Source organism: Podarcis muralis, chromosome 9 (assembly GCF_964188315.1).
Source record: "Podarcis muralis chromosome 9, rPodMur119.hap1.1, whole genome shotgun sequence".
Classification (NCBI taxonomy): domain Eukaryota; kingdom Metazoa; phylum Chordata; class Lepidosauria; order Squamata; family Lacertidae; genus Podarcis; species Podarcis muralis.
Window position 1 is genome coordinate 30,201,112 of NC_135663.1, and position 15,906 is coordinate 30,217,017.

Genomic DNA, 15,906 nt, shown 5'->3' on the forward strand with positions numbered 1-15,906 from the left:
CATTGTCATATGCTTATTCTACAGTACTTAGACCAGGGGTCAGCAAACTTTTTCAGCAGGGGGCCGGTCCACTGTCTCTCAGACCTTGTGGGGGCCGGACTATATTTCAGGGGGAAATGATGAATGAATTCCTGTGCCCCATAAATAACCCAGAGATGCATTTTAAATAAAAGCACACATTCTACTCATGTGAAAACACCAGTCAGGCCCCATAAATAACCCAGAGATGCATTTTAAGTGACACATTATACTCATGTAAAAACATGCTGATTCCCAGACTGTGTGCAGGTCAGATTTAGAAGGTGATTGGGCCGGATCCAGCCCCCAGGCCTTAGTTTGCCTACCCATGATATAGACACAGGGCATTTAACTTACCTGCACAGCATTTGCTTCCTAACACAGTTGATTTGATGAAGGGCCATTATTGGTTTCTAGTCCAGAGGTTGCTAGATTTGTACCGGACCTGTAAGTGGCTGAAAATGGAAATAATAAATTTTCAAGTGCCCAATGCAATAGGCTTTGAGAATCAGAGAACCTGCATTTACGACTTTAATCTACTTTCGTAAATGCACCATCAAATCAGGTTGTAGTTCAAACATTGATTCTTCTTGACACAAAAACCACACTAGCTCTTCTGCGACATTTGGACAAAATCAGTGTGGTTCAAATTTATGGCTTCAGACAGCAAAGCCATAATTGATCAAACATTCTCGGGCGCAACTGGGTGGTCTGAGAAAATATGATCAATCATAAAATCGGGTGAAAATGTAATAAGCACCCTGTGACTCAAGCTGCAAATGTAATTTGACTCTCCATCTTTAAATACAAAACTGCAGAAGTGACCAGTAATTGGAATTGTGTGATAAATGGTGTATGGTGGAAAGGAAAATGTTAGCACTTCTAGTGTCAAAATGTCCCAATGCACTTTTTCCCCATGGAGTCACTCAAGCCCTAAATAGGTCAACAGAGCACAGCTGAGAAACTGAAAGGTCAGAACAGTAAAGGAGCTTGTATCAATTTGATTCCCATCTGAATGATCAGCTTGACCTATAGAATTGGATTTGGGGATTGCACAGCAACTTGTTAAGTTGCAAATAGTGTCTGTGTAATGATTTCCGGATTGTACAAATCACTGGTTATATGCCACACCGATACTTCTGCTGTTCTGAAGTTGCTTTGGAATTCTTCGTGTATATATCATCTAGCTGGCCTTTAATGACCATCGACACTTTTCAAGATAAATGACAATGAACTTTTCCTTGATTTGTTAGCCCCGTAAAGTTGGAGCTAAAGGGATTTTGCTCCTGAGAACAGTGGTGCAGTTGGGTAATTTTAGATGCTGGGCTTAATGGTCTTAGAGAGGGCCATCTTTAGAAGGCAAAGTGTGTATTGCTTTTCTTGCTTCAAAATGAGAAAAAGCAGCTCATTCTGCCTAGTTGGATCCTGGATCTCTGCATATCTGCAGTGCATGGGACTGGGAGACTAGAAAAAGTTACCTTCTTTCATAACTAAACAATCTCCCCTTGCAAATCAGATTTCCATGCTTTTCTTTGTGGCACCTCCTGGTTTCTGATACACTGGTTTCAGTTCTAAATATGGTCTGTAAAATCAATGGTCAGAGCCATTGTTCCTCCCTCTCTTCCCATCTTGCATGCCTGATCTTGGCAATTCAGCTTGACTTGGAAATATTTTTTGCTTCAAACAAAAATTAGATAGATAGATGATGATAGATAGATAGATAGATAGATGATAGATAGATAGATAGATAGATAGATAGATATAGATAGATGATAGATAGATAGATAGATAGATAGATAGATAGATAGATGATAGATAGATAGATAGATGATAGATGATAGATGATAGATGATAGATAGATAGATGATAGAGATGATAGATAGATAGATAGATAGATAGATAGATAGATGATAGAGATGATAGATAGATAGATAGATGATAGATAGATAGATAGATAGATAGATAGATAGATAGATAGATAGATAGTGTTGCATCCCACCCCAATGTCTGAGTGGTGGGAGAAGATTCCAGGGGTTCCTGGTTCCTCATTTGGAAATGAGGCACAGTGGAAACTGTGGTGTCTTAATGATATATGGTTTAGTTACACAAATACAACCTGAGCCTATAATGGAGGGGTTCACATTGTCAGCACCTCAAATATGTCATGTTTCTCTCATAGCCTCAGCCTTGGATTCAAACAGAAATTAAACATGGCTCTCAAACATTGCTCTGACTCTCTCTCCAGCTTGCTCCTTTATTTCTAAGTCATATCACTGTAGTCTCAAGCTCCCAACTCTGGCTTTGTCTTCTAACTATAAACTGGGGAGCAGCCCTACCCATTTGCCATCTCACACAAAGGCCCTTTCCTTTGTTTTCCTTAATGGCCCATTACCCAGGCTATCACCTCAACACAGGAAGCTAGCCTGACTTATATTTTAACACTTACTGAATCCAGGGGTTAGAAGGATCTCACATACAGCCTACTTCCTCCCCTGCCCAACTCATAACTCTCTGTGTGTGTATTTCTCCTGGCTCTGGCAATTAATTAATCCTGTAAGATGTATTACTAACATTTCGTGATGTTACGCCAGGAAAAACAGCCATATTTTGGTGTCTTTCTACTGGGTTCAGATATGAGTTCATAGCTGGAATCTATTCTTTAAGCCAATACAAATTCTGTTGTTATTAATCTGACTCCAAACTCTAAGTCATTGCTGACATACAAGCTTCTTGATAAGTGGTTGATTAATTTTGAACTTACCTAAAATAGAAATTGAAACCATGTAGGTGTGAGTGTGTGTGTGTGCGCGCGCGTGCATGCACACGCGCACGCAAACCTAGCATGATCTAACCTAAGACTGCATAACAACACATCTAATCTATTGGATTATTACAAGCTGCAGACTAGGCTTTCTTCCCCAGCACTCGCAGCAAAATCTTTTTCTCTTTCCCCTCTCTGCCTTCTTACTTAAGTTAGCCTAATGTTTTGATGAACTCAAAAGATTTCTTACTACTTTAAGTTGTTTTGGTTGGACCTAATGAAAATATTGGGACGCGGGTGGCGCTGTGGGTAAAAGCCTCAGCGCCTAGGGCTTGCCGATCGAAAGGTCGGTGGTTCGAATCCCCGCGGCGGGGTGCGCTCCCGCTGCTCGGTCCCAGCGCCTGCCAACCTAGCAGTTCGAAAGCACCCCCGGGTGCAAGTAGATAAATAGGGACCGCTTACCAGCGGGAAGGTAAACGGTGTTTCCGTGTGCGGCTCTGGCTCGCCAGAGCAGCGATGTCACGCTGGCCACGTGACCCGGAAGTGTCTCCGGACAGCGCTGGCCCCCGGCCTCTTGAGTGAGATGGGCGCACAACCCCAGAGTCTGTCAAGACTGGCCCGTACGGGCGGGGGTACCTTTACCTTTTTAATGAAAATATTAGAGGTATTCAAACACTGAATGCATGAAGGAAAACAGGATTGCATCTTCTGATCATGCTGCAGTCCCAACCAATGATATGTCCACTGGTGATGCCTCCAGATGCCAATGTTTTTATATTATTATTATTATTATTATTATTATTATTATTATTATTCACCTTTCCTTCTACTCTCTGGTCTGCTGCTATGGCCTTTATCAGCTTTAGTCCCTAGCCTGTCAGTTACCCTACTTCCATCCCTTCCCTTCCCTTTTGACAGTACCCAGATCTATCTTTCCCCATGAAGATAGGTGTAGACTTTCATAGTGGCAGAAAGACCTTGGTGGAATCTAGCAGGACCAGTGGTCAGGGATGATGGGAATCGTAGTCTCAAACATCCGGCGCAGGCTTTGAGGAAGCCTGTACTACACTACACTGCCATGGAGAGCAGGATGATGGAGTGAAAGAAAGAGGTGCCAGCAATTCAACATGTTAGCAAGCATGAATTGCTGCCTTAGTTTTTCTTGTAAATAGCTCCCCGGAGGATGAAAGAGGCACACACCAAAATATTATTCAGTCCACCACCGCACCTGTAATAAGTTCAATATTTCAACAGTACAAAAGTCTACTAAGAGATGAAACCAAAAAGGTCCCTTTAAATTTTAATCTCCCGTATGTGCTGTAGCTGTGAATCAAAGGCTGGACAGGGAAAGGAATTCTGTTAGAGGAAAGTGCCAGTGAAAACAGCTGAGAGCTAGAGCCATTTCATTATAGGGCAGCTCTTGGCTTGTGCCTCTGTTGCTTTGTGGGCAATTTGGTTAGGGCAAATAAGCAAATCACACTTAAGCCATGTGCCTGTGTTTGCATAGCATCTGACTAAGGCATAGGCTAAGAGCATTAAGCCAACAACAGCTTATTTTCACTAACAAGCCATAGTTAAAAGAACATAGCCAAGGCACTGGGTTGGGGGTCATACCTAACACTAAACCATGATTTATTAACCAAGACTTATTGGAACCATTATTTAACCCGATGGGTAAACCAGTTCAGTGGCTGTGTCATTCAAGACTTTTTAAGCACGAGGTCATTTTGCTTATTTTATCTCTTGCACATCATATGGAAAAAACAAACAAACAAAACGGGGGGGGGGGGGAGGACATGTTATTTTAACTATAGCACCATATGTCATTTAGAATTGGACCTAGTGTCATGAACTAGGAGGAAGAGGATTCTAGTGCTACTGGGCTAGGCTGTGGATGGGGAAGGAGATAATGGTTCAGGAAGTACTCACGGAGTGATGGAGAATGGTGAGAGGATAGGGGTCAGTGCATGAGAACCAGAGCTGCAGGACTCATCACCACAAACATGGCAGCCTCTGAGACATAGAGAGCAGTGGGTAGGGTGCTCTAGGAGGCTGAGACAGGCAAGGGCCCACTGCCCAGATCCCCAGGTGGAGCTTGCTGGCTCTGGGAGGAGGTGTGTGATTCCTCAGCTGGAGTAAGCTTAGAACAGGTGAGGGTCACCTGCCTCATCAAGCCCAGATGCTGCAATCAGCAGGCAAGGGATAAAAGGGAAGTAGAACTGAGGTGCTGGGTCTGTTGGATGTTCCAGGGACTGTGCTTCAGGACTGACCTTGTCCTGACCCCTGGATTGGCTGTAGAGGTGGGAGCCTGGCCTGACTGGACTTTAGACTCATTTGCTGTGTACTAGCATCTGACTTGGGATTGCACACTCCAGCAGATATCAAACAGGTACCCGTCAGGTACCCAGTGGCTCAGAACCCCTAGCCTTCTTTTCTCACTCAAAAGATAAGACTTCCAACTTAAGTTTCCATTCAGGTAGCTGATCAGGTCTGAGATATGAACAGTGCAGAGTACCTAATAGATTTATTAGGAAGTGGTATCGTAACGCAATCGTTTTGGAAAAGTTCAGCATGGATGAGCTCTTGAGGAGATCAAGCTCCATCTCAGCTGATACATAAATACATCAGCGGTGCATGTTGGTAAATTCTCTTATTTGAGTTACGGCCATAAAGGGCCGCATCACCTTCTAACAGCCGTTCTAGGAATGGGAATGTAGAGCATAAGTTACTGCTCTGTGTCAAATCGAAGTCTCAGAATGGTTTATCCAGGAAGTGGGGAGATGCTAAGGAGCCTTTATAAATAACAATATAAGGATGCCTCACATCCCAAGAGCAGCTGAAATGGAACATTTTTACTGAGTTACTTGCAGTGCAGTAAAAGTGGTGTAATTTATGATAATCTGAACATTTTATTTCCCCCTGCACTGCCACCTAAGGTTATGACAACCTTATATATTATACCAGGTTAGGTGTTGCTTTCATCTTTGGCAAGGCAAGATCTGCCCTGATCTTAGGGTGTCCTGTTTTACAGATGGCAGTCCTCTCTGTGTGGTGGAGTGTGGTGGAGTCTCCTTCTTTGGAGGTCTTTAAGCAGAGGCTTGACAACCATATGTCAGGAGTGCTCTGATGGTGTTTCCTGCTTGGCAGGGGGTTGGACTCGATGGCCCTTGTGGTCTCTTCCAACTCTATGATTCTATGATTCTATGATTCTATGATTCTATGATTCTATGATTCTTTGAAGGGCTGTCTAATATAAGCACAGTTTTGAGATAGGACCACAGGAATGGGAGTGGAGGCCTTGATGGCTGCCTATCAAAAGCTAGTCCCTGGACAACAGATTGAGCAGGCAGACAGGTCACCTGGTCGCAGTCTCCTTTATGAAGGTGAAGCACATCATACTTCTATTTAAATCCTATTTCTATATTGCCCTTCATCAGAAGATCACAGATGGTTTACAATACAAAAACACAAAATGATAAATACAGAAGTGAATATAGAAAAGCCTTTCTCATTTGCTCGGGTGTTCATCAGCCTGTATGTATGTGCATATGACTTTTCATGGCAGAACATTTGAACTTTTGAAAAGCATTATTATCAGAGCTCAACAAACCTGGATGAAAGCTACATCTTCAGGCCTGGAGAGTCCTGTGTATTAGCCCTATACGTGTGAAATAGTCTGTGACTACCTGGTGGAATAAGAAATGTAGATTCAATGAAGTCTTTCACTAAACTTATTGTGGAATATTCGCCATGGCTAACCAAATGTACAAATGAGTACATATAAGCCTATAATTAGGATTATACACATATTTGCAGTATCTGGGTCCATGTATACAGTATAGGAAAAATATTTTAAACAAAAAAAAAAAACCTATTTAAAAGTTCACAACAATAGCAGCTGTCTCCAGAGCTTTGTTTACTGCATACAGACCAACTTCTAGCTATTCAATATTCCCATCATGAGGATGACGCTTTATTCAGCATCATCAGTACTTTACCAAGTATCACAGACAAAAGATAAGGTTTTTGCTTACAATCTGAAAAAGGCAGGAAGGGAAGCAATGGGGGAATGAAAAGTTAAGAATGAATTTCAGGAACCTAGGCTGCATTCAGATGTAGGGTTTATTGTGTTTGTTTTGCTGGTCATAATACTAGCAGTTCTGCCCCAATTTCTAGCATTCTTTTTACACAGCCGTGTTGCACAATGGTGGCTTTTTGAACAGTATGCTACCATGTCACACTAAATTTCCTTCACACCCGTGGCTGTCGTGTGACCCAACAAGAAAGAGCTCTCTACACGTCACCGCTCAACCCACCTTACCACACATGAGTCACTGCTTGTTATACCAAAATAGGGTTTAAATTACCTTGATAATTATTCTAGCTGGCACAGGAACCATCTGTGTCAAGTATGTCTTGTTTATACAGCAGAATAAGATTTGGAAAGATGTTCTGAATCCTTAAACCAAAAGCCTTGCCAAATGCTGAGCCTAGTCTGTTTATCGCAGACTTTCAAAACATTTGCAGCAAGAAAAGAAAGTAATCGCTGTCGGGAAGCAGTGCTTATTTAAAAGACACCATTAAAAACTGTTCAGTGAAAGGTGAAAGGAAATTAATTATAGCAGTGGCTTATCTCACAGTGACTGCAAGCCTGGAGAATTTTCTCTAGGAGTGACATTTTAAATCCAGGACATTTGATAAAACAAGAGAATCCTATGCCCTTCCTCTGTTCCCTCTCCTACAGATAGTTCTTCTTTCCCCTAAGGATTATGGGATGACTTGTGTGAACTGTTAAAGGAGTTAATTAAAGACAGTTGGATGAACTGCAGTTTTTTTTAAAAAAACCTTTTGTAAAAACAACACACACACAACCCCCCCCCCAAAACCCATTAAAAGTAATTTAGCACAGGAAACCAATTCCTGCTGCTGGGATTCTATCTTAATCATTAACATGGCACCCTTATAAAAGCTACAGGATAACAAGAGCCTTCAGAGACATATACCATAGTTAAAATCCTGCAGATAGTTGAAGGGCAGAAAATCCAAAGCAATCCCAACCCCTGAGCAAAAATTAACCTTACCCTCTCCTGTGTGAGCTTTAATATTTTTGGACATTCCTGATTACAGGTAACACATTGCAGAAAAGCCTTAAAGGATAATTATACAATTATACATTCATATGTAGCATCTTCAAATGGGTTTCTACGTCACTCTTTCACTGGCTCCCCTGGCTCTCCCATTTGTAAAAAAAGGACAATTTCTAAAAGCTGCATGTTTTGCTTATTAACTTCCCATAATCACTTCTTTGGCAGAAAAAAACTAATTTCTACAGGACGTTCATTTCCTGAATCCATCTCTACTGCTCTCTAGAAAACCACTTGTCACAAATTGGGGGGTTAATCATTGTGCACATCATGTATATATGCCATGTGTCCATTCTCCAATGATTGCAATGACTAATGATGAGATTCAGTACAGTTTTCACTTTGCAAACAGAAAATCAACATTGAATTCAAACTGAGGAACCCCACCCCCAATCCAAACCCCAACACTGATCCCAAGAGTCTTTCAGATCGTTTTATACACCGAAGCAGCACCTCTGAAGTTTATTGCTTGGAGAGTCATTAGAGGCACTTGTTTTATTTGCTCTGTCTCTGTATTAACAGCTGATGTCTGCATCTGAAATCACAGCCAGGATGCTAAAATAGAAAGAGCAGAGTAAGATGCAATGTATCTGGAGCATCGGGGCTGCAACAAAGGCAAGATGGCATGAGCAGAGGAGGTTTGTTCCTTGGTCTCATGGCTTCCTCTCTCTACCTCCAAAAGCATTCAATGGCCATGGGGGTTGAAGAGTGAAGATATTTTCAAGTTTTTGAGTGCCAAAAATCCACAGACCTTCAGCATAGTAACTGAGCATGGGAATACTGTAACAAATTGATATATAAAAAAACACAGAACCCTCTTTATGTGCGCAACCACAGTGGCTAGGATTTTAATAGCAAAAAAATTGGAAAGGTGATGTAATCCCCACAAAAACTGATTGGCAAGCAAAGATGATAGAATATTCAGAACTTGCAAGGGTGACTGGGAGAATAAGAGGAAATACTAACCAGAAATTTAGTAAAGATTGGACAATGTTCAAAGAATGTCTTAAAAAGTACTGTAATAACACAAATCTCCTGACAGATTTGGAATGAATATTGAAGTTTAAGGAAATTATAAAGAATCCTCCCCCCCCCCCCGATAATTAACTGAAAAGAATAATAAAAATGCATATAGACTAGTAAGGTACAAAAAGCACAATGAGGTGAAACGGAAGTAATGTCACATGAGGTGTTGTTAGTCAGTGCTATGGTCTGTTTATGTTGTTTTTTGTTTTGTTTACATTCTATGTAAATTATTTTGTAATAAAGAATTTTTTTTAAAAAAAAGAACAACTGAGCATGGGAAACCTCCCTGAGCATGCAATGGTACATGTGAAAAGGGGAAACAGGGAGAGTTGCTCTTAATTCCAGAGCCCTCAGTTGAGAAATATGTTTGAGAATGCTATAAAGGTTTCCATCTGAGCAGTACTGGTGCGGGGGAGAGATTGTTTATTTTGTGCCCTCTTATCTCTGCAGACACTCATATAATTCTATTGCTATCACCAAGACTCTTTATCAAGAAAAAGATGAATGCAACAGACAGAAACTGGTTATTGTGGTCTGTTTTCAGAAAAGCTTCTGGTTGGCTGCAGGCTGCATTAAGCTGTTGAGTTTTTCTCCCCTTATGGCACTCATCAGCCCATGTGGAGACAGTAGAGAGAAATGTGGTGGCATCTCATTTTTACATTTAGATGCAAAAGTCATCCCCTCCACTGAACATGGCCCAAAGAACACACGGCTGCAGCGCAGAAAACACAGATCCGGGGCAGGAAATGTAGAAAAACCTAACTTTAATCTCTATACTAGATCATAACTGTAATTCAGGGTCACAAGGCTGAAATATAGTCGAAATAATCTGCTAAAACTTCAGGGGCAATGCAGAGCATTCCACTAAGTGTTCTGCAAACTGCCTGCCTATGTGTCCAAACCTGTGCATAGGGAGGGGAGATGAGGAAATAGAAGGAAACCACACATGGGTGCTGTGCTTGAGGTTGAGTAGAACTGGACTGATCCCTTAGAATTTAAGGGTCTATTCCATGTGGTTGCAATCCAATATCTCCTGCTTTGGTGACTCAACAGTATTTCACCCAGCTGATTTGATGAATCACAGCAAGCAAATGGGCCTGAAACAAATATTCAAATTTCACCAGCAATCTCACCACTCAAATTGCGAACGTGACACTTTGAATTTCAAACTTAAATTTACATTCTGAATGTGAAATGCCTCCAAATAACGGAGTTCTGTGCATGCTAGTTATCAAATACAGTGGTACCTCAGGTTAAGAACTTAATTCATTCTGGAGGTCCATTCTTAACTTGAAACTGTTCTTAACCTGAGGTACCACTTTAGCTAATGGGGCCTCTTGCTGCCGCCGCGCTGCCAAAGCACGATTTCTGTTCTCATCCTGAAGCAAAGTTCTTAACCCAAGGTACTATTTCTGGGTTAGCGGAGTCTGTAACCTGAAGCGTATGTAACCTGAAGCGTATGTAACCTGAAGAGTATGTAACCTGAAGCATCTGTAACCCGAGGTACCACTGTACAGTGAAACACTGGATACTATTACATTCCAACAACCGTATTAATGCCATTGCATATCAACTAGCAGTGGCTTGTGATGGGGATAGAAGAGTAGGAGCAGTGGCATCCTCCTGGAAGTGATCAGAATTATCAGGATGAGGTCAGGCAATGATAGCAAGGTCAGAGTAGCTTTGGGATGGCAGTGGTGACCAACCTAGAACTCCTCAGACAGACCTCACCAACCTGGTACTGCTTCACACTGCCCCATCTCTTTCCTGACGAACACACCTAAATAAAACTACAACCAGCAAAGATGATTGAAGGTTTACCTAACAAGTAAACTAAACTACAACTCTCATTTAGTGCTGAACCAAAGTAGCCGCACAAAGTGCATGAAAAGCTTTCCTTTTCTGAGAACCCCCCCCCTCCTCCACACAGACTGTAACAGCTGCTTACTATTCTAAGCAGCAATCAATAGTATTACCCGGGGTTTGTTTTCAAGAAAAATAATCTCTGCCTTTACTGCAAACATGACTTTGAGCAGATCTCTCAGGATTAAACTGGCATTTTGAAAGGTGTGCGTGCATTGGTTTGGCTCCTCCAAAACAACATAATCACAGGGGAAATGTTGCCAAAAGTTGATAACTAGCTATCCTCCAAAGAACACAGAGAGAACCATAGTGCACACCTGTCTTCAGAGATACAGTAAAGAAGAGCTAGTTCAAAGTCACTCTTTCTCAGTGGTTGCTGTGTTTTTGGATCATGCGACTAAGTATTTTTGCCCAAGGCCAAGTACATGATTGAACCCTGCTGGATCAGTGCAAAAGCCCAGCTAGTCTGGCATCCTGTTTTCACCCTGGCGGATGACATGCCTATGAAAATCTCCTAAGCCCAAGAACACTCATCTCACACCTGGACCCAGTAATTAGTTCATTTTTCATTTGTCACTAAGGCCTAGAACTTCATCCCTTGCAACCACTGTTTCCTCCAATTCTTCAGACTCTCTTCCTGAGAAACTTAATTCAGGTGCAGGGATCTGTCTTACCCAGCAGAAAAATAGATGCAAAGAATGAACACGAATGTATGAAGTTACTTTACCCTGAGTCAGAACATGGGAACGTTAACTCTTACTGGCAACAACTCCCCAAACCTACAAGCAGGGTTCTTTCCCATCACCTGCTACTTGTCATTTTTAACTGGAAATGCTAAGGGTTCAATCCAAGACATGCTGCATGAAAAACATGTGCAGCTAATGAGCTGTTGCTTTTCTGGGATTCTTCATGAGGTTGTTGTGAGGATGAAATGGGGGGTGGGGCACAGCAACAACCATGTATGCCACCTTGAGCTCCTTGAAGGATAGGTGGGCTATGAATGCAATACATAAAAGTAAAGGTAGAAATATGTTGTATCCCAGGCTTTGTCAGCTTGGTGCTCTTCAGATGTACCCAACCAGGTATTGGGGAACCTGTGGCCCCTCTTGATGTTGTTGGACTTCAACTCTTATCAGCCTAAGCTAGCATGGCCAAGGGCCAGAAACTATGAGAGTTGTAGGGCAGCACTATCTGGAAAGGCCACAGGTTCCCTGCCCTTGTTCTAGACCAGGGGTCCCCAACCTGTGGCCCATGGGCCGGAAGCGGCCCACTGAGGCCGTTTAACTGGCCCACGAGCCGTCCCCGGACCAAGCCACCCACTCGGCGAGTCCCCGCACGCTGTGCTAAACTGGCACAGCGCGGTGCAGGGACTCTCTTCCGTGGCTCCAGAAATCACTTCTGCTCATGCCCAGATGCTGGAAATTGCTTCTCTGCAGGTGCGATTTTCAGCATCTGGCATGCGCAGGAGCGATTTCTGGCACCGCAGACATGCGCAGATGCAATTTCCGGTGTCACACTGCGCCGGTCTGGCCCACGGAGGATCTCCGTGGGAGTGATCCAGCCCATGCCGAGTAAGCCTTGCTGACCCCTGTTCTAGACTATTCCAATTACAGCACAGGTGCAACATGATAGACTAGGCAAGATGATGGGAATCAGAGCTTGCTTTTGTGCTATTTCATGGATCAAATTCCCCCATCCCATTAGTTTTTTTGGGTGGGGGGGATATGAAAGAAAAAAGATAGACCTATTGTACTCATTTTGTTTCCCTCATGCAGCTAACGGCAACTTGGTCAGGGAAACTCAATGACTATTATCAGGAAAATGGTTTGGGGGGAAAGTTCAACGTTTCCCTTGTAACATGTAGTTTGGCCCCATCATCCTGTAGTTCAAAATGATGGCCTCTTCTCCAGTCTTGCCCTTAAGATACCTTTCGTAAACCTTCAGTGCACCCTACTTTACAGGGCTACCCTATTCAGGAAATAAGGCCCCCTGACTTCAATGAGAGTTCCTCATAGGAAAGTGAGTATATGATTGCAGCCTAAATCTTTTCCATTCTGACTTGGTGGATGATTTCTTATATGAAAGATCTAAATTGTGTCCCAAGAACATCAAGGGGCTCACATCATCTGGCAAGTTCTGTGCCCCATAATCATTTCTAAAGCCCAGGCAGCTTGGAATAATATGGAAACATTAAAAGCGATCAAAGGAGATTATGTGGACTAGAGAGAGCTTTCGTGGCAAAATGGGAGCACAGAAAATGAAGAATGTCATAAATCTTGCAGATAACTCCCCCCCACACACACACATCCCGTGTGTATGGTGGAAAGAACTCCTTTATTCCATTTGCATCTGCACACCGGTTTCCATTTAGAATTGTACCTAGAAGTCAATTTCCCACACTGTGAAGGCTGGTGTTGCATATCAGGTAATTGAAAATAAACGAATGAAGCAGAACTTACATTTACCCCAATTTGTCCCTCCACGCTATCATTGCTTGGCTCCGTTGAAAGGGAATGATGGCTATGGAACATGCAAGCAGCAAATAACAGCTAAGGAATGTTTAGAACCGGTATATGAAATAAAGCATAAAACACCCTGATGCAGCCACAACTAGGGTGGCCACTTGTGCAGCACCAAAAAGGAAGAGAGGCATTACCCCAAAAAGGACAAAAAGGGCACATATCTGTATAAGATCCTATATGATGAATATACAGATCCTATATGATGAGTATGGGACGCGGGTGGTGCTGTGGGTTAAACCACAGAGCCTAGGACTTGCTGATCAGAAGGTCGCAGTTCGAATCCCCGCAACGGGGTGAGCTCCCGTTGCTCAGTCCCTGCTCCTGCCAACCTAGCAGTTTGAAAGCATGTCAAAGTGCAGGTAGATAAATAGGTACTGCTCTGGCGGGAAGGTAAACGGCGTTTCCATGCGCTGCTCTGGTTCACCAGAAGCGGCTTAGTCATGCTGGCCACATGACCTGGAAGCTGTACGCCGGCTCCCTCGGCCAATAAAGCAAGATGAGCGCTGCAACCCCAGAGTCAGCCACAACTGGACCTAATGGTCAGGGGTCCCTTTACCTTTACCTATATGATGAGTACAGCTGCAGATTTAAGGGGAAGGAATGGGCACCATTGAAATATAAATTATACAGTATTTTATTGGATGTTGCTTTGTTTTAATATTGTGGGCACCACTTTGGTATTCGTTTTTGTACATGAAAAGCAGTACATAAATATTTCAATGAAATAGTGGTAATTAATCAATTAATTTGTATTGCAATCATAAGGAAGGCTAATCAGTCTCATCTCCAGATGTGAGCTTTGGATGAGTAGCATCAAGACTCCTGCTCTCTCTTTTAAGGATTCTTTAAGCCAGACTTGGACCAGACAGCTCTTCAAATAGAGGACTGCTCTTCAAATTGAGGATGAAAAATAGGGCAGTGATGGCTGCCTCTGATCCGATTTGGGGGCCTTATATCATGATGCAATTGGGGGGGAGGATACATGCATCTTTTTCTTCCCCCTCCTGGCTGCATGTTTAAAGCAGGAAAGGGGGAATGAGGGGGCACACCCAGACACATCTTCTCCTCTCTCTCCCTGCCACCAAACTGCCCTTAGGGTAGATAGCCCTGTTTTGACTCAGGAATGGCTCAACCCAATCTGGCCGAATCCTGGGTCAATGCGAATTCACCAGACTGATTTGGCTGGATCTGCAGCACAGCCCTTGTAGAACCCATTGACCATCCTACCCACAGATGGAATATTATGCACACTTCAGGTTATTTATGGGGAAAGGCCCAATATATGCTTCACCTTTCAACAGCCGTTAGCTGCCTGAATCCTTCCCATTTTCTTCCAATAATTAAGCTTCCTTGTTGCAATGATACAAGCATTGATTGCAAGTGGTACTCAGATTGTATGGTTAGTTTTCATGCCAGCACTGCACTGGCACTGAAGTCACTGTGATGAAATGTAACACACATCATCTGGGTGGCCCACACCACGAAGGATGATTGGTTAGGGTGAATGGAGCACTGCCCCACTAACCTCAGTCAGCTGACCTGCCTGCCTTCTTACATGCTACCAGTTCAGTGGATGGTACTTACTGACAGCTGCTTCCTCTTTAGTCTCAGTGTTGCCTTTGTCAAACTCAGCAGGGAGCAGCAGACCAAGCGGGTTCTGCCTGTCATTGTCTCTGGCTCCACTTCCTGTTGGCCAGCCTTCCTTCTACCCTGTCAGTTTCCGCTGGGCCCTTGCCGTTGGTATTTCTAAGCGCATGATGAATGTCACTGTCTGGTTCATGGGCGATCAAAGTCCCAGCAAGGGACGTCAGGACCAGGGACAAGATGGCAGGGTGGGAGCAGGAATGGGAGTCCAGAAACTGGGAGTCAGGAAGCCAAGAGTCCGAGGGTCAGAGAGCTGGGAGTCAGAAGCCAAGGGTACGAGGGTCAGGAAGCAAGGAGTCACAAAGTGAAGGGAGCAAAGAGTCAAGAAACCAAACGCAGCAAAGCAGGGAACATGTTGGTGGCAAAGAGCTGAAGGGAAATGCTGACCTTATATCCCATCCCAGTTCCTGCCACCAGGTGCTGTGAGTTACCAATTGGCCTCACCTGTGAGGCCCCGCCTTGCCTCTTCAGAACAAACTTAGGAAGGCCCCAGTCCTGGTCACAGGGCCTGGCTCCTGCATGCACACATGACAATGAAAATGAGGAGCCTAAACACAGCAAAGTGTGGTATCCCCCACTAGCCCCATGCAGCAAAGGTAGTAAATTACGCCAAGAAGGAAATAGTATTTGGGTGTGGGGGTGAACCTCAATAATGTGTATTGTAACTTTTTGCAGCAACACCTTCCATCTCTACTTGATGAGTAGCGTATATAATTATTTTTCCTTTGAAGTTGGGGAGTATCTTTGCTGCGAGTTAATAAGGTAGAAAGCCAGTGCGGTATAGTTGTTAGAGCTTTAGACTAGGGCCTAGAGACAGGGTTCAAATCCTCAGCCATCTATAAAACTCACTAGGTGACCTTGGGACAGTCACTGTCTGATCTACCTCATAGGGTTGGTGTGGGAATTAAACAAGAAGGAGGAGAACCAT